Raw genomic sequence first — 23,865 nt, 5'->3', positions numbered from 1 at the left:
AGCCAGAAGGTCCTATCATTATGTGAATACTGGAAACAGGTGGACTCCACCTGTCCTGAGTGGGAATTCTTCCAGTGCAGCACTGGCTGATAAGGAGTGATTTCCAAGTAGCATTGATTGTGTTCTTTAAAAGCTAGGAATTGATAAAGCAGCAGTGTGTGGGAAATGAGATTTAATAATCTGGATCTCAGCTCTTAGGAACAGTTGCTCTCTTAGAGCAGCAGGCCTCCTGTCAATCTCGTATTCTGAAGGTCCTGAGTTTGAACATCAGACAAGGTACAGCTTTTGCCGCTCTTTCCGTTAAGGGAAATGAAATAGGTGTGATAAATAATGGAACACAAATGCTATGACATAATGATTTCAAGACAGTCCAAATATTAGCTTAAAATTTAAAAATGAGCTTTCCTTCCTTTCTTTCTCTTTCTTTCTTTCTTGCTTGCTTTCTTTCTTTCTTTCTTTCTTCCTTTCTTCTTTCTTTCTTTCTTTCTTTTTCTCTTTTTCCTTCTTTTGGCTTCTTAGTGGTTTGAATACAAGGTGTGGTGAAGAGATATAAATTACACAAGAAACTACAAGCTATGTCATATGTCTACCTCTCTAGCTGACAAGGGAAGCAGGGGAAATTTCTCTTCCAATTGTCTGCTCTGAAGGTCATCCAAACATAATTATCGGGTGGGGTGGGTGAACTCTTTTATTCTTTTAATCATCCAACAAATATTTCTCAAGCGCATACCTTGTTAAGAGACTGTTTTGGGTACAGTAATTCACAGTGAATAAAACACAGATATTCTCACCTTTGTGATACTACGTCATAGTTGCAAGGAGTGGGGAGAAACAGACAGGAAGCAAAGAAGAAAAATAAACAAGAAGTCATGTGATGATATCTACTGGGAGGGACTCATTAGGCAGTAAAGGACTCGGCAGTGTGGAGGTGACACATTCAGTTTTCAGTAGAAGAATCAGGGAAGTTGTCACTTTGAAGCTATCATTTAGCTTCCCTTTCTTTCAGTCTTCTTTCTTTACATGGGAAATAGGATTGTGGGATATTTTTGGGTGGATCACAGCACCTAGAGATGGATCTGATCAATAAGAACTGCTCAGTAAGCATTAGCTACTGCTTCGGTTGCCTTCCCCCTGTGGAGTGCTGGCCTCTTGGATTGAGCTTGCATCATAGGTGTTCAGTAGGAGCTTGCTTAGTGGATTTATAGGTTGAGGTCAGAACCCACTGCAATTCTCTTCCTGGAAAGAACAGGCTTCTCTTTAAGGTTTCATACAGACCCTGGGTGAGGAAAGAGCCCTAAATTGCTTGAAAAATTGAATGCTCTATGGGCAAAGCAAGAAGCCCTCCTATGGAAGGGCATCATTTGGGCATATATCAGGGTCTCAGTAAAAACACGAGTGCTCAGGAAGTCAAGATGGTTAAGCAGAGAATCTGACCAGAATGTTCATGGTGCAAAGAAATAATCTTGTTGGGGGTAGGATTACAACAACTGGGGAATTAGAATACAGGCTAAATGAGATTCAAAAATAATACAAGAATCAGGCACAAATCCTTCACTACTACATTCTTTTGTACAAATCCATTTTGCCTAGAAAATCGTACCTTACTATACATCCCTATTGTGTTTCTCCACCATCTATTTTACTTTTTAAACTTTATTTCATTTTTGTCATCACAGAAGCTTGTTGCTACAAAATAAATGAGCAAATCAGCCAATGGCAACAAAACTGCACTGATCTCTCTCCTTAGACCTTCAGAACATTTTCCTTAAAGGTGAACAATACTCCACGTTCAAGGACTTTTTCAGCACTATGTGCTAGAAACTATACTGACTGTTTATTAATTTTTATGTAAGTTGGTCGATATAGTTTCTCAGCTTCCCCAAGTATTATTACCACAGTATTATAGATGACACTGAAGCTCAGAGCAGTTAAACCATTTTGCTCAGATCACATAACTTTAAAGAGGGAAACCAGATATGGGAAGCAGATTTCTTTCTAAATGAAAAAATCATGAGCTCTTGCTTTCACTTAGCACATAGTCTCATCATCTGTTTTCTTCACACCAGCTCACTCACGTAACATTCATTCATTTACCAAATACAGATAAATGAGTGGATTTATTCTTGCATTCATCAGATACTAATTCAAAATCACTTCTGTGTCTGCTACACTGTGCTCAAGACTTCCCAGTGCCTTTGTCTCCTCTCCCTCAAATCTCTCCACCCAATGTCTTGACAAATACTGTAGATTCTTCCTGCATAACCTCTCCAGAATCTTTTCCTTCTGTTATCCATGCTACAGTGTTTATGGAGGATGTTTTCTTCCCCTATGAAGTGTGATGGGGGCTGAAGCTGCAGAAAGACTCATGCTGTTCACCTCAGGAGCTGACACAGTAAATGTGGATAAACCTCAGTCCTTTAATATCTTTATGACTTCTTTCCCAGTTACCCCAGCGAATTTACAGATTGAGGTTAAAACCACAACAGGATTATCTTCCTGGAAAGAATAGGCTTCCCTTTAAGGTTTCACATAGATACTGGGTGAGGAAGGAGCCCTAAATTGCTTGAAAAATTGAATGCTCTTTGGGCAAAGCAGGAAGCCTTGCTATGGAAGAGCATCATTTGAACATAAATCAGAGTCTCAGTACAAACAGAGTGCTCAGGACATCAAGATGGTTAACCAGAGAGCCTGGCCAGAATATCTGCGGTGGAGAGAAATGATCTTGTTGGGAGAAGGATGACAATAATTGGGGACTTAGAATAAAGGCTAAAAATGATTCAAAGAGAATGCAAAAAGAATCAGGCACACATCCTTTACTATACTCTGTTGTGCAAATCTCACCTTACTGTGTGTTTGTATTCTATTCCTCCACAATCTTTATTTTATTTTATTTTTATGTTCACAGAGATTTGTTGGTGCCAACTAAATGAGCCCAACAGCCAGTGACAACAGAACTGCACTAAAAAAAGTCCCTCATCAGCTCTTGAGAGCAGGTTCCTTAAAGGTGAACAATATTCCACATACAAGGACTTTTTCAGCACCATGCATTAGAAATGGAAGTGAATGTTTATTATTTTTTGTATAAGTTGGTTGATACGGCTTTTCAGCTTCCCTCAGTATCATTATCCAAATTTTGTAGATGACACTAAAGCTCAGAGGAGTTAAACCATTTTCCTCAAATCACATAGCTTTAAATAGGAAAACCAGATATGAAAAGCAGATTTTTTTCTAAATTAAAAAAAAAAAAACTTGAGCTCTTGCTTTACCCTAGCACATAGTCTCACCATCTGTTTTCTCCACGCCAGGTCATTCATGTAACATTCATTCACATAACAAATACAAATAAATGAGTGGATTCATTCATCAGCTATTAATTCAGAATCTCTTTTGTGTCTACCACACTAGGCTCAAGACTTCCCAGTGTCTTTGTCTCCTCTCCCTCAAATCTCTCCACCCAATGTCTTGACAAATACTGTAGATCCTTCCTGCACAACATCACCAGAATGTTTTTCTTTCTTTTCATTCACCTCTGTCATCATCCATGCTATGGTGTTTATGGAGGATGTATTCTGCAGCAGGAAGTGTGATGGGCACTGACGCTGCAGAAAGACTCCTGCTGTCCACCTCGGGAGCTGACACGATAAATGCGGGTAAATCTCAATCCTTTAATATCTTTATGACTTCTTTCTCTTTCTCTTCAATTTCTATTTTCTCATGTTCAAGCTCTGACATTCAAAACTAAACACCTTTCTCTAACATGTTGCTTTAATTATTTAAGCATTCTGCCTGGGATTTTTTCAATTACTCTTGGGAGTTTTCATAAAACTCTCCCAACATATCTCCAAGTGGCCAGGCTTTTCAATCACTGCTTCCCTCCATGTGTATTTCACACACACACACACACACACACACAGCACTCAAATTGAACAGGTTTATTTCTTCACACAGGAATTCCTACAAACAGCCCAGTTTTCTCCACCATATGTCCACTCCTTCTCTGCATAGCTCAATTTTGATTCTTACACTCTAATATTTTACATATTCTTACACTCTGATATGATCTTGTCTCTTATTCTTTATGGCTCTGCTCTGTAATTTTGTTGTTGTTGTTCTGAGATATAGTTGGACATGTAACTTGTACATGACACACCTTAGCAAGGAGGCAACCTATATCTCAGATGCAAGTGAAAGAAGCACTCTCCAGGGGTTTCCTAAGGTAGTGGTCAGCACGCTGGCTTCATTCCTGAAAGGGCCTAGTTATGAAAACAACAGGAGCTTTTTGCCTTCCAGAAATCTGTACCATCTCAAAATCCCCAGAGAGTCTCAGCTACAAGGAACAAGTGATAATACTATCTCACTTTTATAAACACACACACACAACACACACACACACACAAAATCATTTAATCATTTTTAATTATTTAATCATTTTTTAAAAATCAGTGACACTTTAGATGGGCAGGTCTAGGCAGGGCCTCCTTTCCTGGAATGTGCCTTTTTCTGTCCCGGAATACCCTAAACTTGACATTTTGGCAGTGTGAGTTTTCCCTTTTTGACTTTGTCCTTGTTCCCTTTCCTCTTCCTTCTTTGCAGAGAATGAGTAGCCACTGCACCTTGCCCTGGGCCATCAGTGAGAAGATCTGCTCTTAGTAGAGCCCTGCTTTCCCGCTGAAGGCCCTGAAATCCCCTGTGTTCCAGGACACCCACTAAGGATCAATAAAGCTCCCCTGATGTGGGGGAATTAGCTCAAGTGGTAGAGCGCTTGCTTAGCATGCAAGAGGTAGTGGGATCGATGCCCACATTCTCCAAACTTTATTATTTAGACCCTGGGTCTCCAAACACTCAGGTCTCCAAACACAAGTCAGAGAACAGGATGCTGCTTTGGTTCAAGATGTAGGAGCAGCAACAATACAGGGCTGGTGACGGCTCCCTCCTGGCATTCAGTATAGTGTAGATCTACCGTGTAATTAATTTTCTGCTTCTTTGAGGAGCTGTGAAACCAAGGGACATAAACAATTGCTCTTTTCTCCCTGTTTCTGCCTGTAGCTTGAATGTGAGGCAACTGTGAAAAGTGCAGGGCAGAGCCACCTGGGTAAATACAGCCCTGGCTTTCTGGTGAGAGGACTGAAACCAGGATGTGTCAAGTAACTAGAATGTGCCTGGACAGATACTGTAGAAAGCAAACCCATAAAGTTGTTCATGAGCTTGTGGACGCACCTGCCAGCTGTGAATAAGTGGCTCTAATCCCAAACAACTTACCTAAAAAGAGCCTGAGGACTGAACTGAACAATGGTCCACTTTCCAGTCCTCACTGACCACTGGTTGCACACACTCCAGAGATCTCTCATCCGCAGTGTCAAGGCTTTCAAATAGAGTTATCTGTGAAACAACAACACATGGAAGTCTGGTTGGTACTTGGAGCTTAAATACAAGGCAATTGTGTGCCTGCAAAAACAAAAATAGCAATATTATCCTTAAGATTTCAACAAGACACAGTGTCTCATCACATAATCCAAAGAAGTCCAGGTTACAAGCCCCAAAATATTCAGCATTATGAAAAATCAGGGAGATCTTAATTCACATGGCAAAGAGAATCCTCGAATAACAATATTGAGAGGACACATATGTCAAAATCATCTGACACATACATTAAAGCAGTTGTTATAACAATGCTCCTAGAATTACGGGATAGCATTCATGAAGTGAATGGAAAGTTGGAAAGTCTCACCAAATATTTGGAATATGTAAACACCAATTTAAACTTAAGAATTAAAAAAAGTATTAACCAAAACTATTAGGGGAAATAAAAAGCTTAATTGGATGATCTCAATAGCAGTATGCAGAAGACTAAGGAAAAAGTCAATGAACTTGAAAACGGAACAAGAATACCTACAGAATCTGACCTATAGAAAGAAAGGAGGATTTTATTGTCCCTGAACAGAGGCTCAGGGACAAATAAAAAATAACAAATCCAACATTCACATTATTGTAATCTGGAAACATTCACATTATTGTAAGAGGACAAAGAGGTCTTTGTGGGATAAAACTGAGAAGAATTAATGGCTGAAAATATATCAAATTTGTCAAAAGATATAAACCAGATTTTTAAAGTTCAGTAAATGTCAAGCAGGATAAACCAAAAGAAACCCATTGCAAGACATATCATAATCAAACTGCGGAAAATTAAGAAAACACAAAACAATTTTGAAAGCAGCCAAAGGGAAATGAAAGATAAAATACCAAATGAATGATTGTAGATTTCTCATCGGGAACCCAGGAGCCAGAAAAAAATGTCATAACATTCAGTAAATACCAAAGGAAAAATACATTATCAACGCAGAATGGTATGTGGAGCAAAAGTATCTTCCAGACATAAAGGCAAATAAATACATTCTCATTGGAAGGTAAATAAATACATTCTCAGTCCTAGCAAAACTGCTGGAAAAGAATTAGCAAAGGTTTGAGATAAGAAAAGTGATACCAGAAGGAAACTTAGAACATCATCAATGAAGGAACAAAAGCAGAAATAGAAAATGTCTGGGTAGACATAACAGACTATTATTCTTCTCTTGAGTTCCTTAAGGTATGTTTGATGGTTGAAAGCAAAAATTGTAACTTTATCTGATGCAGTTGTCATTGTATCTAGATGTACTACATACATAAGATAAAAGGGTAAATGTAATGGGACTAACTCTTGATGAAGTTTCTATATTCAACTTGAATGGTAAAATATTGATTCTAAGTATACTGTGAAAAGTTATATATGTATATGGTAATCCCTAGACCACTTACCAACCAGATTGAAATAAACCAAAACAAGATAGACAGAGGAACATAGAAGAATTAAAACAAAGGGAAAAAAGGTTAATAAATTATTAAATAATAGATCTATCTAAAAACTTATCTATAATAACATTATATGTAAATTATCTAAATGCATTAAGTAAAAACTAGAGATCATCAGAATGTGTTAAAAATAAATATGCTGACTAAAGAAAGCCACCTGCAATACACTTATAAATAAGAATAAAAGTTATAGAGCAGATTGAAAGAAAAGAGTGGGAAAAGATACCTCATGCAAGCGCTAATCAAAGACAGCTGTGGTGTATATATATAAAATCAGACAAAGTAGATTTGAAAGCAGAGAAACTTTTCAGGAATAATGAGGCCTCCTAAATAATTATGATTGTCAATTTTTCAGGAGAATATTGTCCCAAATGTATATGAGGACACAGAGCTTCAAAACTCATAAACAAAATTGGATACGCCAAGTAAAAATAGAAAAATCCAGTTATAGTTGCAGTCATTAACACTCCTCTCTCAGTAATTGGAAGATTTAGTAGAACACAAATCAACAGACATACTGGAGAATTGAACCATGCCATCCAGTAATGGACCTATCAATTTCATAATGCAAAATAAAAATTCAGGTAGAAAGCAAAGACACAAATTAAAAGAAAAGCAAGATCATGTTATAATGAGAAAATTAAGAGTAGTCCAGCATATAGAAGGGTGCTAACATTGAAAGAGTTTGAAATAGTGACTTAGTTATTTTGAAACATTTTTGAAGGCGTTATTTAGCTGGAAATGACAGAAAGACTGAAAATGGTGAATCTGGAGGTGGATCTTCCCTTGTCCATATTTATCTTGTCTTCGTTTGAGGTCTGGGGTGTCTGTACTTCCTCTGAATTACCTTATCTTACTAGAGTGTCTGGCACAGAGCATCTCCCCAGTGAATATGTACTAAATGAGTAGAAAGTAATTGATAGATTCAAAAGAGTTGTGCAAGAATAATGTTCATTATTTGACTAATCGCTGAATGTGGTGTTTCAAGGAAGACAATGAATCAAAGTTGACTTGAAAGGTAAGCCCAAGGCCAGACGTGGTGGCTCATTTCTGTAATCCCAGCACTTTGGGAGGCCGAGGTGGGCAGATCCCTTGACGCCAGGAGTTTGAGACCAGCCTAGGCAACACAGTGAAAACCTGTCTCTACAAAAAAAAACAAAAATTAGCCGGGTGTGGTGGTATGCATCTGTAGTTCCAGCTACTCAGGAGGCTGAGGTGGGAGGATCGCTTGAACTCAGGAGGTGGAGGTTGCAGTGAACAGAGAACGCACCGGTACCTGGACAACAAAGTGAGACCCTGTCATAAAATAAAATAGTTAAACCCAGGCCAGGAGGGGTGGCTCATGCCTGTAATCCCAGCACTTTGGAAGGCCAAGGTAGGCTGATCACGTGACGTCAGGAGGTTGAGACCAGCCTGGCCAACATGGTGAAACCCCGTCTCTACTAAAAATACAAAAATTAGCCAAGCGTGGTGGCAGGCACCTGTAGTCCCAGCTACTCTGGAGGCTGAGACAGGAGAATTACTAGAACCCGGGAGGCAGAGGTTGCAGTGAGCCAAGATCTTACCATTGCACTGCAGCCTGGGCGACAGAGTGACACTCTGTCGGAAAAAAAAAAAAAAACGTTAAGCCCAAAAAGTAAGTAAGGAAGAGGTTTGGAATTAGATATTAGTTGTATGAATGAATGGGCCAAAGTGCAAAAGAACAGGCAGAATAACTGAGCTGGTACAGAGGGAAAAAATCACATTTAAAATCTAAAAATATCTGCTTCTTAGTTCAGGCTTTCCCACTTAGCAGCTTTGGCACCTTAGGAACACTTAACTTATCTGAGCCTCTATTACTTCTAAAAAGTGCATAAAGTGCAGACTAAGACATAGTTTTTTTGGCAAAATTCAGTCAGACTACATCAAGTAAACTCCCTAAGTCTCCTAGTATAATTCATGGCACAAAAAATTGGGGAAAAAACAGGGAGGATATGATTATAAGTTCAGTTTATGTTTTTTGTTGAGTGAATGTCTCCAGTCATAGAGATGCAAGTGTAGATACACAGTAAGAGTAGTATGAACGGGAGACACCTTGGAAGGCTATTTCTTCCTTCCTTCATTCAGTTGGTCACTCAGTGAACTATCATGAATTGAGCACCGCCTCTGTTTCTTATCAACAAAGGAGACTGCGGAAAAGAAGAGTGACTAAGATCTCTGAAGAAGGGAAAAGCTAGATGACTGGGCCACAAGAGGAAAAAAAGCAGCAAGACAGTTACAATTGTTTCTGGTCCCACTTTTATAAACACACACACACACACACACACACACACACACACACACACACACAAAATCATTTAATCATTTTTAAGTATTTAATCATTTTTTAAAAATCTGTGATGCTTTACCTGGGCAGGTCTAGGCAGGTCCTCCTTTGCTGGGACGTGCCCTTTTCTGTCCCGGAATACTCTAAACTTGACATTTTGGCAGCATGAAGTTTTCCTGTTGTGACTTTCTCCTTGTTCCCTTTTCTCCTCCTTCTTTGCAGAGAATGAGTAGCCACTGCTGTTTGCCCTGGCCCATCAATGAGAAGATCTGCTCTTAGAGCCCTGCTTTCCTGCTGAAGGCCCTGAAATCACCTGTGTTCCAGGCCACCCGCTAACAATAAATAATGCTCCCCTGACGTGGGGAATTAGCTCAAGTGGTAGAGCGCTTGCTTAGCATGTAAGAGGTAGTGGGATCGATGCCCACATTCTCCAAGCTTTATTATTTAGACATCGTGTCTCCAAACACTCAGGTCTCCAAACCCAAGTTAGTGTCTGAGAACAGGATGCTGCTTTGGTTCAAGACATAGGAACAGCAACAATACAGGGCTGGTGATGGCTCCCTCCTGGCATTCAGTATAGTGTAGATCTACCATGCAATTAATTCTCTGTTTCTTTGAGGAGCTGTGAAACCAAGGGACATATACAACTGCTCTTTTCTCCCTGTTTCTACCTGCAGCTTTGTCCTAAATGTGAGACAATTATGAAAAGTGCAGGGCAGAGCCACTTGGGTAAATACAGCCCCGGCTTTCTGCTCAGGGGACAGAGTTTGAGGCACTGCAGAGGAACCAGCCAAAGTATGAGACCCATATGTTGAGAGTGACAGAGTGTAAAGTTCAAAAAAATCAAAATATTTAAAGATTTATCATGGGTCTTGATGACATGATGGAATCTCTCTACTCTCTGGACTTATTATGTGTGGTAATAAATTTACTTTTTAAAAGCCAGTTGAGTGTTTTTAATGTTGTGGAGCTATTGCTAAGAGTTTCCTGAGGTTTTTCTAGTAATGTAGAGATCTTTGTGCTAAATATTTCATAAAGAAGTTTGGTGGGTTTTGTGTTCTAAATCCTAATCACTGGCATTAACTCAAACCAGCCATATAAAAGGTATGAAAAATGTCTGTCTGGCGTGCACTTGGTTCACTGAGCTTTTGCTTTCCTGTCAGCAAATTAGACATTCTCCTCACTTAGGAGGCCAACTTCTCAGCCACTGGCTCCAGCCTAGCCCTATGGTCTGTCAGTGGCTTTAGATTTAATTGACACATGCCCAGCCCCAACTCTCTCCTGCCTTAAGGATATAAGAGCCATTGTGAGCCGCAAAGTTATTATATCCAAGAACCCAGAAAACCACTTTTGTATATAGCAGTCCTCTGTTTTTTCATTTAAACATATGGGTTGGAATAGCATAGGATCATACACCTGTGAGCCTACCTGTTTTACAAGTTAAAACTTTTTCCTGATTCTTGCAAGCATTTTTTCTCACTCAACCCTACATGCATGTGTGCAGAATTTTAAGGTAAAATTAGTTTTTGTAGACACTGAATGTGCTGCCCTCAAGGAATATTACAATGGAGTAGGGAAGACAGTTGAGCAAACAGCTGTTGACAATTCTGATAAAAGTCACAATTGAGATGAATACTCTGTACACTAAAAGTACAGAAAGGAACACTACTCTTGAGAATGAGTAGCCTGATAGGATTTGCCAGTGTTTCTGTTATTTCATTTGTTCATACCGGTCCCTGACACCTGGTTTCCTTTTCAAGCAACAAAATCCTAAAATCTCCATCATCTGCTGCTTTCACGTTCCTCACCACTGAGGTCAAGGACCCGAGGCTGGCAGGAAATTGAACTAATGACACTTCAAGAAGACCATGAATCTTTTCATTTTTTTCAGCTGGAAAGCTGAGAGCAGACAAATGGCAGGGAGGCCAAGTGCTATCAACCACATTTAGAAATTTTATTTAATCTGCACATCTTTATTTGGTAGAAAGTTTTACAAATAAAATTTAACACAAAACAATTTTTTTGAAAAACCATGTTGACTTAAGCAGAGCCAATGATGCAAAGCATAATGCATCAGAAGATTCCTGATTCAACTGCTAGCTTGAAGTCGCCCCCTCCTTGTGTTCTGGAAAGATGGGGTGTTGTTTATCATCCACATATCAAAAAGTAAACAGAAAGCAGTATTTCCGAAACCTTTCCTTTATAAGGAGATCTTCATAAAACTTGCATTATTACTCTTGTTGGATCATAACACACCTGAGAAAGATTGGGTGGAGGAAGGTGAAGAAGGCTGGAAAAGATTTACAAGGGAATAAATCAAGAATCTGGTACAAATTGACTAATGGTATCTTCTGCATCAGCCCATTTCGAGTGAAAAGTCCCCCGTTTTAGAACTTTTGGCTCTTCGTTTTAATGCTCCCTCCTGAGAATTAACAAAAATTTTGATTACTCTGGGCACGCTACCTGATTAGCCCTGCTCCGCAAGGAGCAGTTATATATATATATAATCACACACACACACACACACACACACACACACACACACATTTTTCAGGGAATCCTGCCTAATTTCTTCCGAAGTTCAGCTGTCTCAGTTCACACCAAACAAGTTACACGATTTCATAACGGATAGAGGACAGAAGCTTAAGGAGGGAGGGCCGAATGCACCGGGAACCCTAGTCAAGTGTAGGAAATCATCACGAGCGAGGCGAAGCAGGTCGCGGGAGACGAGACCTTCACTCAGGAACGGGGACGATGTGAATCGTGTTTCTATCGAGTGGCCGGGGGACCGGGTTGGGATCAGCCAGGAGGAGGTAGCCGCACAAGGCTTAGCTGGGTCTCCCGCGCAGACATCTCCTGGACAGCGACCCAGCGCCGCGCAGGCGCTCACGGCCCGGCTCCAGGGCTGCGGGTGGCGAGTCCCTGCCTGCCCGGCGCTCGCCCTCGGGGAAGGACCGACGCCTCGCGACGGCCGCGGACGCACCAGCGCAAGTGGTTCCTTGGAATCTCCCCATGTAATTCCACATGAGATTAAATTTTTAAAGCGCCTCATACTCGTGACCCATGGGTCAATGCCATCTAGCAACCATTCAGTGGCTGAATCCTCAGACAGGCACTCAGCATCCCCAGAGCCTAGGGGCATGCCATATGCCCCCACATAAAGATTTGTTGAATGAATGAAGGTGTCTAACTCCATTGTCTTGCCCTATTAAAGATGTATACTTTCTCTGCCTAGACCATTATGGTGATACCCTGACCTTCCTCATGATCTTTGCACTCAATTCTCAACTCTGTGCCCTATTGGAATGGTACTGAAATGCAAATTCAGTTACAGTCTCTCCTAAATTCATTTACCAGCAAACTTTGCTTACAGTGCTTAAACATTTTATCCTGACATTCAAAGCCCTTCATAAAAAGCTGGCCTCCCTCGCAGCTTTACTCCTGGAATTCAATCCTATGCACACTCTCAGAAAACAAAATCATTGTTAATTCACCTTCAAAACCTGTTGTTTTATTCTTCTGAGACTTTGCAAATACCTTTGAGCAAGGCATCTGGATAGCTCCTCATTTTTAAATGTAACTGTGGATACCACCTTGAGTGGAGATGGAAAGAAAAGGGAAGCTGAAGGATAATGGATTGTCAAAATTCATGCTTTCTCATTCTTGTCTGGTTTGATAATCAGTGCCTAGCAAGGAGTCAAAGAAGGTTTTCTTTATATATCTTCTAAATAACACAAAACCTAGCTCCGCATTAAAGCCTTAGAATTAGTTTCTGGGATTAATTAAAAAAGCAGCAGACTTCAGACTGTCATATTCAGATTCCCACAGATGTTGCAGCCACAGTGCAGAATACTAACCACTATAGGATCATGACAGGCCACTGGGAAAAGCTGATGACTTCTATTTATTACAAATTTGTCATGCCAATTGCCTTTTCATCAAACCAGTAAGAGCTCAAAAAGGCATACTTTATGATTACAAAGTAGAAATAACTTTGCAAAATCTTCATGGGTAGACGAATCTTGCTTGTTTTCACCTGTGGCTAATTATCTTGCTCATTCCAGAAAACCAGAAAGGCTCACAGCTTGCCATCTTATCTTGGTTTAAGAATTCTTTTTGAACTTACCCTGTGAAAGAAAACACACAGAAGAAAGCTTTCTCTCTGCATGTCACTGATTTCTGAACAGGAAAATATGAGAAAAGTATCATCATAACTGTAGACACTGGGTATAAACTGGGGGATCTAGATTGTCAGCTTTTCAAGAAGCTTATATTCTAGGGGAGAGATAGAAAATAAAACAATAATTTAATATGTTTTCCAATTTATTAAAAATTTTATTTAAAAGATGGAGAGAGAGACAGGACATGGATTCAGCTGGAGAGGTCAAAGAAGGGCTCTCTGAGACAGTGACATTTGAGTTGTGGCCTCAGTGTTGAAAATGAGTCCACTGTTCTGGGTCTGGAGCAAAAGTGGCGGAGTTCAGAGGCTGACAGCTGGGGTCTGGGCCTCTGCGGGCAGCCAGAAGACGAGCCAATAGAGTACCCCACTTACCAGACTGACGGCAGAGCCAAATATGAAAATGTTCTTTTTTCTCAAGCCTCGAGACTGCACACCAAAGTCCCAAGCAATCAAGGAAACTCCATTTCCAGTTCCTTGGTGTCTCTAAGGCATAGGCTCAAAGTGAAGCAGACTTTTCCTGAGGTGAAATGCAGAGACAGTCCCACTGCTCAGCTCAGTGTGGATCATGACCTTCCTGCCCTTCCCTTCTAGCTCACCCTCACCAGATTCTGAGGACTGATGAGGAAGGAATTGCTTTACAGCATTTTCTGCTGAGCATTTATTGCATGATTAGGTCAATCTCCAGCTCACTGAGCACTTACAGAAAAAAAATCTACCAGGTTTCATGTGTGACCTTGAAAATTGTCCTCATTTCTTCTGTTTGTAATTTAGTAGGTTATCCAGAGGAATTTTCCCTGGATGTTATTACATTAAACAGTAGACAGAGTACTGCAAAGGTGAGGCCCAAGGCAGATGGAAATAACCACAGTTAACTGCCTGCTGCCACATACACCCTATTCCTGATCTGCCTGTGAGACTTTTTTCTAAGGATTTAGTTTATGCCAAATGTTTCATTCCCTGACTCTGGCTTTCTCTCTGTCTGTCATCTCCAGTGTCAGATATCAGCCTTTCTTATTTTTGAGGCTAAATCTCCACATAAATCTCAGTCTCAATTAGCAAAAAGCTCTTCCCATCACCACTAAAATAACCTTATTTTGGGCCCAGAGTATGGGTAATGGATGTCTGCTCCAACCCTCTGTAATGCAGCCTGCATTCTCTTGGTTTTCTTTACCTTTTACAGTCCTTTACTTGGAGTGTTAGTGAAATAATTGCCAAGCCCAACCTGTACATGCCCAATGAAGAAAGAACCAAAAACCCGAACATCCATTACTATCTACATTTGAACCTCTGAATAAGTGGAATAGTTCTTCTATTTATCAGACATTAATTCAGAATCTCTTTTGTGTCTGCCACCCAGGTTCAAAACTCCCAATTGCCCTTGACTTCTCCTCCCTCAAATCTTTATACTTAGGGTTTTTATAGATACTGTAGAGCCTTCCTATACAACCTCTCCGGAATATTCTTTTCTCATTTGTCTGTTCCTTCATCCATTCTACAACATTTATTTAGAGTGTATTTTGAATTAGGCGCTGATGATGAAGAAAGACTCATGCTGTTGACCTCAGGACCTGACAGAATAAATGAGGATGAACCTGGATCCTTAATTTTTTTAATAATTTATTTCGCTTTCTCTCCAATTCCAACCTCTTTAAAATTCACAACTAAAATCCTCTTCCTAAAATGTTACTTCGATTACATAAGCCACCCGCCTGGAGTTAATCCTCTCCTCAATATATCTGCAAATGTCTAGGCTTTCCCAACACTATTTCCATCAATACGCATTTTACAAACATACACACACACCCCCACCAATTAAATAGGTATGTCCCACATACACACTAAAAGATTTCTATACCATCACTGTTCTTTCTGTCCTGTGTGCCATCTTCATCTTCATTTCTCAGCTATATCTATTTTTATTTCTTCTCTTCAATATGGCCTTGCCCCTTGCCACCTTTCTGTAATACATTTCTGGTTTTTTGCTATTCACTTATATGGTATGGTTATGTGACTACATATGAAATACATAAACAGGGATTGAAATTTAAGTTGTTATAAGTTTAAAATAGCCGGTTATAATTATATAATTATAAAATGTTTTAGGTAAACCTCACGATAACCACGAGACAAAAACCTATAGTAAATCCACAAAAGATAAAGAGAAACAAATAACAGCATACTACCACAGAAAATAATTCAATCACCAATCAAAACAGCAAGAGAGGAAGAAAGGAACAAAAAACCCTAAAAAACAACCAGAAAATACTTAACAAAATGTCAATACTACGTCCTTAACTGCCAATAATTGCCGTCATGTAAATGGATTAAATTCTTCAATATAAAGATATAGAATGGCTAACTGGATTTTTAAAAATATATCCCAAAAAAGACCCAACTATATGCTGCCTACAAGAAATTCACCTCACCTTTAAGGACACACAGATTGAAAGTGAAGAGATGGGAAAAGACATTCTGTGCAAATGGAAATGAAAAGAGAGCAGATATACTTATATCAGATAAAGTAGACAAAGTCAAAAATTGTGAAAAGAGAGAAAGGGGTCTTTATATTACGATAAAAAGGTCGATTCATCAACAGGATATAACAATTATCAATTTATATGCACCCAACATTGGAGCACCTAAATATAGAAAGCAAATATTCATAGATCTGAAGAAAGAGATAGACTGCAATAGAATAATATGAGGGGACTTCAGTCCCCCACTTTCAACTATGAACAGATCATCCAGAGAGAAAATCAATAGAAAATATTGGACTTGATATATACGTTAGACTAAATGGACCTAACAGACATATACAGGATATTCCACCCAACAACAGTAGAATGTCACTTCTATTTAACATGGTGCTGGAAGTCCTAGCCAGAATACACATTCTGGTCAGGTGCACATGAAACACTCTCCAGGACAGGCCATATATAAGGCCACAACATGAGTCTTAACAAATTTGAGAAGACTGAAATCATATCAAGTATCCTTTCTGGCCACAATGGCATGAAACAAGAAATCAACAACAGGAGGAATTTTTGAAAATTCACAACTATGTGGAAATTAAACAACATGCTCCTGAACAACCAATGGGTCAAAGAAGAAATCATAAGGGAAATTGAAAAATTACTTTGGGACAAATGAAAATGGAAATACAATATACCAAAATTTACAGGATACAAGAGCAGTTCTAAGAGAGTTTTCATCAAAAAAGACGAAAGATCACAAATAGACTACCTAGCATCCATTACACCTCAAGGACTGGAAAAACAATCAACTAAGCTAGTTACAAAGTTAGTAGGAAGACGGAAATGATAAAGATCAGAAGAAGTAAACAGAAGATAGAAAAAATAAAGAGATCAACCAAACTAAGAATTTTTTTTAAAGGTAAATAAAATTTACAAACCTTTAGCTAGACTGATTAAGAAAAAAAATGCAAAGACTCAAAATCAGAAATGTAATCAGAAATGAATTGAAGAGGTAACAACTGTTACCACAGAAATACAAAGGATTATTTAAAAACTACTACGAACAATTATATGCCAACAAATTGGATAACCTAAAAACAGGATAAATTCCTAGACACATGCAACTTGCAAGACAGAATCAGAAACTCTGAACAGAGCAAAAACAAGTAAGGAGATTAAATCAGTGATAAATCTACCATCAGAGAAAAGCCTAGGACCTGACAACTTCACTGCTGAATTTGATGAAACATTTAAAGAGGCAATACCAGTTCTTCTCGATCTCTTTCAAAAAACTGAAGTAGAGGAAATACTCCCAAACACATTTTACAAGGCCAGCATTACCATGAACCCATTGCCTGAGGAGAGCACTACAAAGAAAAAAAAAATTACAAACCAATATCCCTGATGAACATGTATGCAAATATACTCAACAAAATACTAGCAAATTGAATTCAACAGCACATTTAAACAATTATTTACCATGATCAAGCAGGATTTATCACAGGGATACAAAGATGGTTCAACTTATACAAATCTGTAAATGTGTGATCCACCGTATTAACGGAATGAAAGACAAAAACCATCTCATCATCTCAATAGATGCAGAGAAAGCATTTGACAAAATTTAACATTCCTTCATGATTAAAAACTCTCAAAAATTAGGTATAGAAGGAATGTACCTTAACACAATAGAGGCCTTTATAGGACAAACCCACATCTAACATCATACTCAGTGGGGAAAAAAATTGAAAGCTTTCCTTTTAAGATCAGGAATAAGACAAGGATATCCACTCTTGCCACTTCTATTTAACATAGTACTGGAAGTCCTAGCCAGAGCAATTAGGCAAGAGAAAGAAATAAAAGACATCCAAATTAGAAAGGAAGAAGTTAAATTGTCCCTGTTTGTAGATGACATAATCCTATATATAGAAAACCCTAAAAAACTCACCAAAAATCAAAACTGTTAGAAATAAAAAACAATTTCAGTACAGTTGCAGAATACAAAACAACATACAAAAATCAACATACAAAAGCTAGCATTTCTATACACTAATGGCAACCTAACCAAAATAAAAAATTGTAAAGATCCCATTTACAATAGCTACAAAAAATACTTAGAAATAAACTTAACCAAGGAGGTGAAAGGTCTGTATACTGAAAACTATTAAACACTGATGAAAGAAATTGAGGAAGACACAAATGGAAAGATATCCTGTGTTTATAGATTGGAAGAATTAATATTATTAAAATGTCCATACCCCCCCAAAGTGATCTACAGATTCAGCGCAATCTCTATCAAAATCCCAATGACATTTTTCACAGAAATAGGAAAAAAAAACCCTTAAAATTCATATGGAAGCACAAAAGGCCCCAAATAGCCAAAGCAATCTTGAGCAAAAACCAAACTGGAGGCATCATACTACCTGACTTTAAAAATATTCTACAAATGTATAGCAATCAAAACAGCATAGTACTGGTGGAAAAACAGACATATAAACCAGTGGAACAGAATAGAGAGGGCAGAAATAAATCCACACATTTATAGTCAATTAATTTTTGACAGACGTGCCTAGACACATAATGAGGAAAGGATAGTCTCTTCAATAAATGGTGTTGGGACAACTGGATATCTACATGCAGAAAAATGATAGGAGGCCCTTATCTCATACCATATACAAAAATCAACTAAAAATTGATTGAAGACAAACATAAGATGTGAGACTCTAAAACTTCTAGAAGAAAACATATGGGGAATGCTCCATAACATTGGTCTGTGCAATGATTTTTTGGATATGAACCCCCCCCAAAAGCAAAAAGACAAAAATAGATAAATAAGATTACATGAAACTAAAGAACTTCTGCACAGCTCCCCCCCCCCAAAAAAAAAATATCAACAGTGAAGAGACAACCGATAGATTGGGAGAAAATATTTGCAAACCATACTTCTGTAAGTGGTTGATATAAAAAATACATCAGGAACTCAACTCAATAGCAAGAAAACAAATAACCCAATTAAAACATGGAGAAAGGACCTTAATAGACATTTCTCAAAAGAAGACACATTGCCAACAGGCATATGAAAACTTGCTTAATGTCATTTATCATCAGGCACATGCAAATCAAAACCACACCTGTTAAAATGGCTGCTATCAAAAAGGCAAAAGATAACAGGTGTTGGCAAGAATGTGGAGAAAAGAGGATCCTTGTACGTTGTTGGTAGGAATGTAAATTAGTGCAGCTGTTTTGTACAGCAGTTCCTCAAAAAACTAAAAAGAGCACTATCATATGATCCAGCAATCCCACTTCCGGGTATATGTTCAAAAATCGGGCTATTGAAGAGATATCTGCACTCTCATGTTCATTGCAGAATTACTACTAAAGTAGCTGAATCAACCTAAGCGTCTATCAGCAGATGAATGTATAAAGAAAATATTACAACTGCACAATGAAATACTATTCAGTCTTTTAAAAAACAGAAATCCTGTCATTTTCGATGTCGATGAACCTGGAGGGCATTGTGTTAAGTGAAATAAGCCAGGCGCAGAAAGACAAATACTGCACGATCTCACTTAAATGTGAACTCTAAAAAAGTCAAACTCATCAAAGCAGAGAGTAGAATGGTAGTTACCAGGGGCTAGGGGAGGAGATGGGAGGTAGGAATGGAATTAGAGAGATGTTTGTCAAAGGACACAAAATTTCAGTTAAACAGGAGGAATAAGGTCAGATCTACTCTGCCGTATGGTGACTACAGTTAATAATAAGTGTATTCTGTACTTTATAATTGCTAAAAGAGTAGATTTAAGTGTTCCCATCACACACACACACTAAGTAATAGATACGTTAATTAGCTCGAGTTAACCATTCCACAATGTATACATATATGAAAACATCATGCTGTACATCATAAATATATACATTTTGTATTTGTCAACCAAAAAAATTGTAAAAACGAGTATTTAATGCTCATCTCAAAATATAAAAAGCCTGTGATGCAAAGGGTTTCTATGGTGTAGTCGTTACCACGCTGGCCTAACACATGGAAGGTCCTCTATTTGAAACTCAACGGAAAAAACAGGTTTCTCTGGTCTCCCAGAATCTGACCGGGAGTGGCCGCTTCTTCCCGGGAGTCCAGAGCTGCAAGGAACAAGTGATAATCCCGCCTCTTTTAAAAGAAAGATCGTCATCCTGGGATAGCTGTGCCAAATTAGCAGGCCGCTCTGGGCGGGCGCTCCCCAGCTGGGACGTGCTCGCTTCTCTCCCTGAAAATCTGGAACGTGAAATCTTACAGCACCAGACTTTTCCAGTGTCCACTTTCTCCTGGTTACGTTTTCCCCTCTCCCTCGCAGAGGAATAGCCATCATGCCCTTGCCCTTGGCCATTTTTGAGTAGACTCGCCTTAGGTCGAGTCCTGGTTCCCCATTAATAATCGAGACATTTCCTTTGTTCCGAGACGCAAGAAATGGTGGGTAGTCGCGCACATCTACTCCTGAATAAAGGAAAGGGCAGAAAGTCTTGCGGTAGGCGACGAATGAGCTCAAGTGGTAGAGTACTCGCTTAGCATGTGAGAGGTAGTGGGATCGATGTTGTCACTTGGGGCCGCATGTCCATACAGTACAACGTGGAGAACGGCTTCATTAGTCACCTGTCGAAGAAAACGAGGAAGTACCAGCCATCTTGAATGCTTCACTGGTAAAAGACCTATGGGCATAAAGAAACAGTGCTAATAATAGCCCCTAAAACGTTCAGTGGACAGTACCCATTTTCTAAGTTGTTTTCTCTTTATTCAGAGGAAAGAAGAGATCCCAAGAGGGTGGGATATACCCAATTGTTCCTTTTCTCTCCTTCCTGCAGCTTGACCCAAAATGCCAAAATGCAGCACAGCTCTGGAAAAGGCAGGGCAGAGCAGGATGAGTAAAACCCCAGCTTTCTTTCTGGTCAGGGCGCTGTAAAGTGGAGTTCCAAGTCACCGGAAAGTCCTGCTGAGAGTGTGGAAAGCAAACCCACAAGTGGTTTGTCAACTCACCGAGTGCACCCCTGAGTTGCGAATATGTAGCTGTAAGGAGCAAAACCAAATACAGAAAGCTTATTTTTTCCCAATTTAAAAAACATGTTTTGTGATTCTACTTTAGATATCTTGAATAGGCAAATTCATGTAGACAGAAAGAATAGAGGTTGTTGGGGAGAGGGAAATGTGGAGTTATTGTTTAATGGGTACAGAGTTGCTGTTTGGGATGCTGAGAAACTTCTGGAAATGGGTAGTGGTGATAGTTGCTCACATTGTAAATGTACTTAATGCCACTAAATTGAACACTTAGAATTTTAAATGTAAAATGGGTTAAGTATATTTCACCACAATAAGAAAACACAAACTCTTGTTCATTCTGTAATTTAGCACATAGTCTCATCATCTGTTTTTCTCCACACCAGCTCATCTGTTCATCCTTCTATTCATTTGACAAATACTTAGAAATGTCTAGATTTATTGTTCCATTCATCAGACATTAATTCAGGATCTCTTGTGTGCCACAGTGTCAAGACTTCTCCCTCAAATGTTTACACCAATATCTTGACAAATACCATAGATCTTTCCTGCACAGCCTCTCCAGAATGTTTTTCTTACCTTTCACTCGTGTTTCTCTTGCCCATTCTACCACGTTTATGGAGGACGTAGTCTGCACCACAAAGTATAATGGGCACTGGAGCTACGGAAAGACTCATGCTGTTCACTTCAGAAGCTGACGGAATAAATGTGAATAAACCTCAATTCTTTAATCTATTTATAACTTCTTTCCATTTCTCTTCAATTACAGTCTTCCTGTTCCCAAGCTCTTTGACATTCAACACTAAACACCTTTTTCTTAAATGTTAATTTGGTTATGTAAGCTGTCTGGAATTTTTTCAAGGGTTCTTAAGTCTCAATGTTTTCCCAATCATTATCTCCATGTGCACAGGCATTTCAATCACTACTTCCTTTCATTTTATAAACAGGCACACACACAAGCAGGCACACATGCACTTGTGCACTACACATCCCAAGTGAACAGGCATGTTTCCTCACACAGGAATTCCTACATCTATGCCTGTTCCTTCAAACTCATGTGCATTCGTCCTCATCTGCATCCTTCAAGGTTCATATTCATCCCTTTACTACAAGCTGATCTTTTAATCCCCATGGTTCTTGTCTGTAATACTTTTGTGATTTTTGCTGTTTTCTTATGTGATGTGAATATGTGAGTTCTATATGATGTAACTTAAAAAGACTTGAATATAAGTATGTGTGTGTATATATATAAATCTAACATAAATATATCCTATATATCTTAGAAATCTAAGATATATACATACCTTGAATATCTTAGATATATCTATCTTAGATTTAGGAAGTCTGAGGGTTTCCTCAGTGTAGTGTAGAGGTTATCTCACTCACTTGCCTAACACGAGATGAGGCCCTCAGATAGAAAGACAGATGTTATATAATTATAAAGCGTCTATTCACCGAAGGGACACAACTGTCCTAAATATGTCTGTTTCTGGCCACAGAGCTTCAAAACTTATGAACAAAATGGATAAACCAGAAAGAAAATAGAAAAATCCAATTACCGTTGCAGACATTAACACTCCTCTCTCAGTAATTGATAGATTCAGGAGAGAACAAATCAGCAAACATTTTAGAGAATAGGACAACACCATCCACCAATGGATCTAATAGACTTTATAAAGCAAAATCACAATTTATGTAGAAAGCCGAGCCAAAAAAATCAAAGAAAAGCAAGATCATATTATAAGTAGGAAATCACGAATGGTCAGAGTGCAGAAAAGTGACATTATTGAAACTGATATTTCTGAAACAATTACTTAAATAGCAGGAAGACTGATAACGGCAAATCTGTAAGTGAATCTTTCCTTGTCCATATGTATCCTGCTTTTTCTTGAGGTCTGGGCTGGCCAAATGTCTCCTGAAATTCCTGGGCCTACTACAGTGTCTGGCACAGAGCATCTCTCCAGCAAATATGTACTGAATGAGTAGAAAGGAACTGACGGATTCAGAAGAGACCTGCAAGAATAATGTTCAGTATTTGGCAAATCACTGAATGTGGTGTTTGAAGGAGGACAATGAGTCAAAGTTGACTTGGAAATCTAGGCCCAGGAGGAGGTTGAGAATTAGATATGTGGTATATGAATGAATGGACTACTGTGGAGAAAAACAGGCAGAGAAATAATGAGCAGGAGCAGAGAAAAGACTCACCTTTGGAATCTAAAATAAATGTGCTTGTCAGTTCAGGCTTTGCCACCTAGCATCTCTGGCACCTTAGAAACAATAATTATCTGAGCCTCCATTACATCTAGAAAGTGCACATTAGGATACATCGTTTTGTTAGCGAAATTCAATTGGACTACGTAAACGCAAGAAATCTCGTAGTATACTTAATAGCACACAAGAAAAAACAAAGGGGTAAAAAACAAAGAGGGTGCCATTATAAGTATTTTGTGTATTTTTGTAGCGGCAATGTCTTCAGTCATGTAGATGCAAGTGGAGATATGAAGGAAGACAGTAGTATGATCAAGAGACAGGTTTGATGGCTATTTCTTCATTCATTTATCCAGGTGGTCAGTGAACTATCATGAACTGAGAACCTCCTGTCTCTTTTCAACAGAGGAGACCATGGAAAGTGTAAGAGTGACTAAGGTTTCTGAGGGAAGGAAAAGGGAAAACGAGCAGCAAAAGACAGGTACAATTGATCCTGGTAACGCAGAACCCAGACGGTCCTATGAAATACTGGAAAGGCGTAGACTCCTCTGGTCGTGGGTATGGAATCTTCCTAGTGCAGCGTTGATTGATACAGAGTAATTTTCAAGTAGGATTGATTGTAGTTTTTGAAAGCTGAAACCGTAAAGTAGGTGGGAAATACACTTCGACAAAATGAATGTTGCCCAAGCTCAACAGCAAGCCCTCTTAGTGCAGCTGGCAGCGCGTCAGTCTCATAATCTGAAGGTCCTGAGTTCAAGCCTCAGAGAGGGCATCACTTTTGCCAAAGAAGTTGGATACACTAAATATCGGA

At 39.0% G+C, this 23,865-nt stretch overlaps 1 long non-coding RNA gene and 2 other non-coding genes across 3 annotated transcripts; all 3 read left to right on the top strand.

The window, feature by feature from the left end:
* The first annotated feature begins 1,563 nt into the window (after window positions 1-1,563).
* LOC129397934 (uncharacterized) lies at window positions 1,564-10,096 on the top strand. The gene is made up of 3 exons (XR_008625579.2): window positions 1,564-3,650; window positions 4,594-6,583; window positions 9,374-10,096. It is a non-coding gene; the product is annotated as an uncharacterized LOC129397934 (long non-coding RNA).
* On the top strand, window positions 4,736-4,808 carry TRNAA-AGC (transfer RNA alanine (anticodon AGC)). Its single transcript has one exon. It is a non-coding gene; the product is annotated as a tRNA-Ala (tRNA).
* Window positions 10,097-23,753: 13,657 nt separating the features above from the next.
* Window positions 23,754-23,826, top strand: TRNAM-CAU (transfer RNA methionine (anticodon CAU)). The gene has a single exon. It is a non-coding gene; the product is annotated as a tRNA-Met (tRNA).
* Window positions 23,827-23,865: the final 39 nt, after the last annotated feature.

The sequence above is a fragment of the Pan paniscus genome, chromosome 5, assembly GCF_029289425.2.
Source record: "Pan paniscus chromosome 5, NHGRI_mPanPan1-v2.0_pri, whole genome shotgun sequence".
In the NCBI taxonomy this organism is placed as follows: Eukaryota; Metazoa; Chordata; class Mammalia; order Primates; family Hominidae; genus Pan; species Pan paniscus.
The sequence above is the reverse complement of the archived record's forward strand: the minus strand, read 5'-3'. Positions and strand labels throughout refer to the sequence as shown.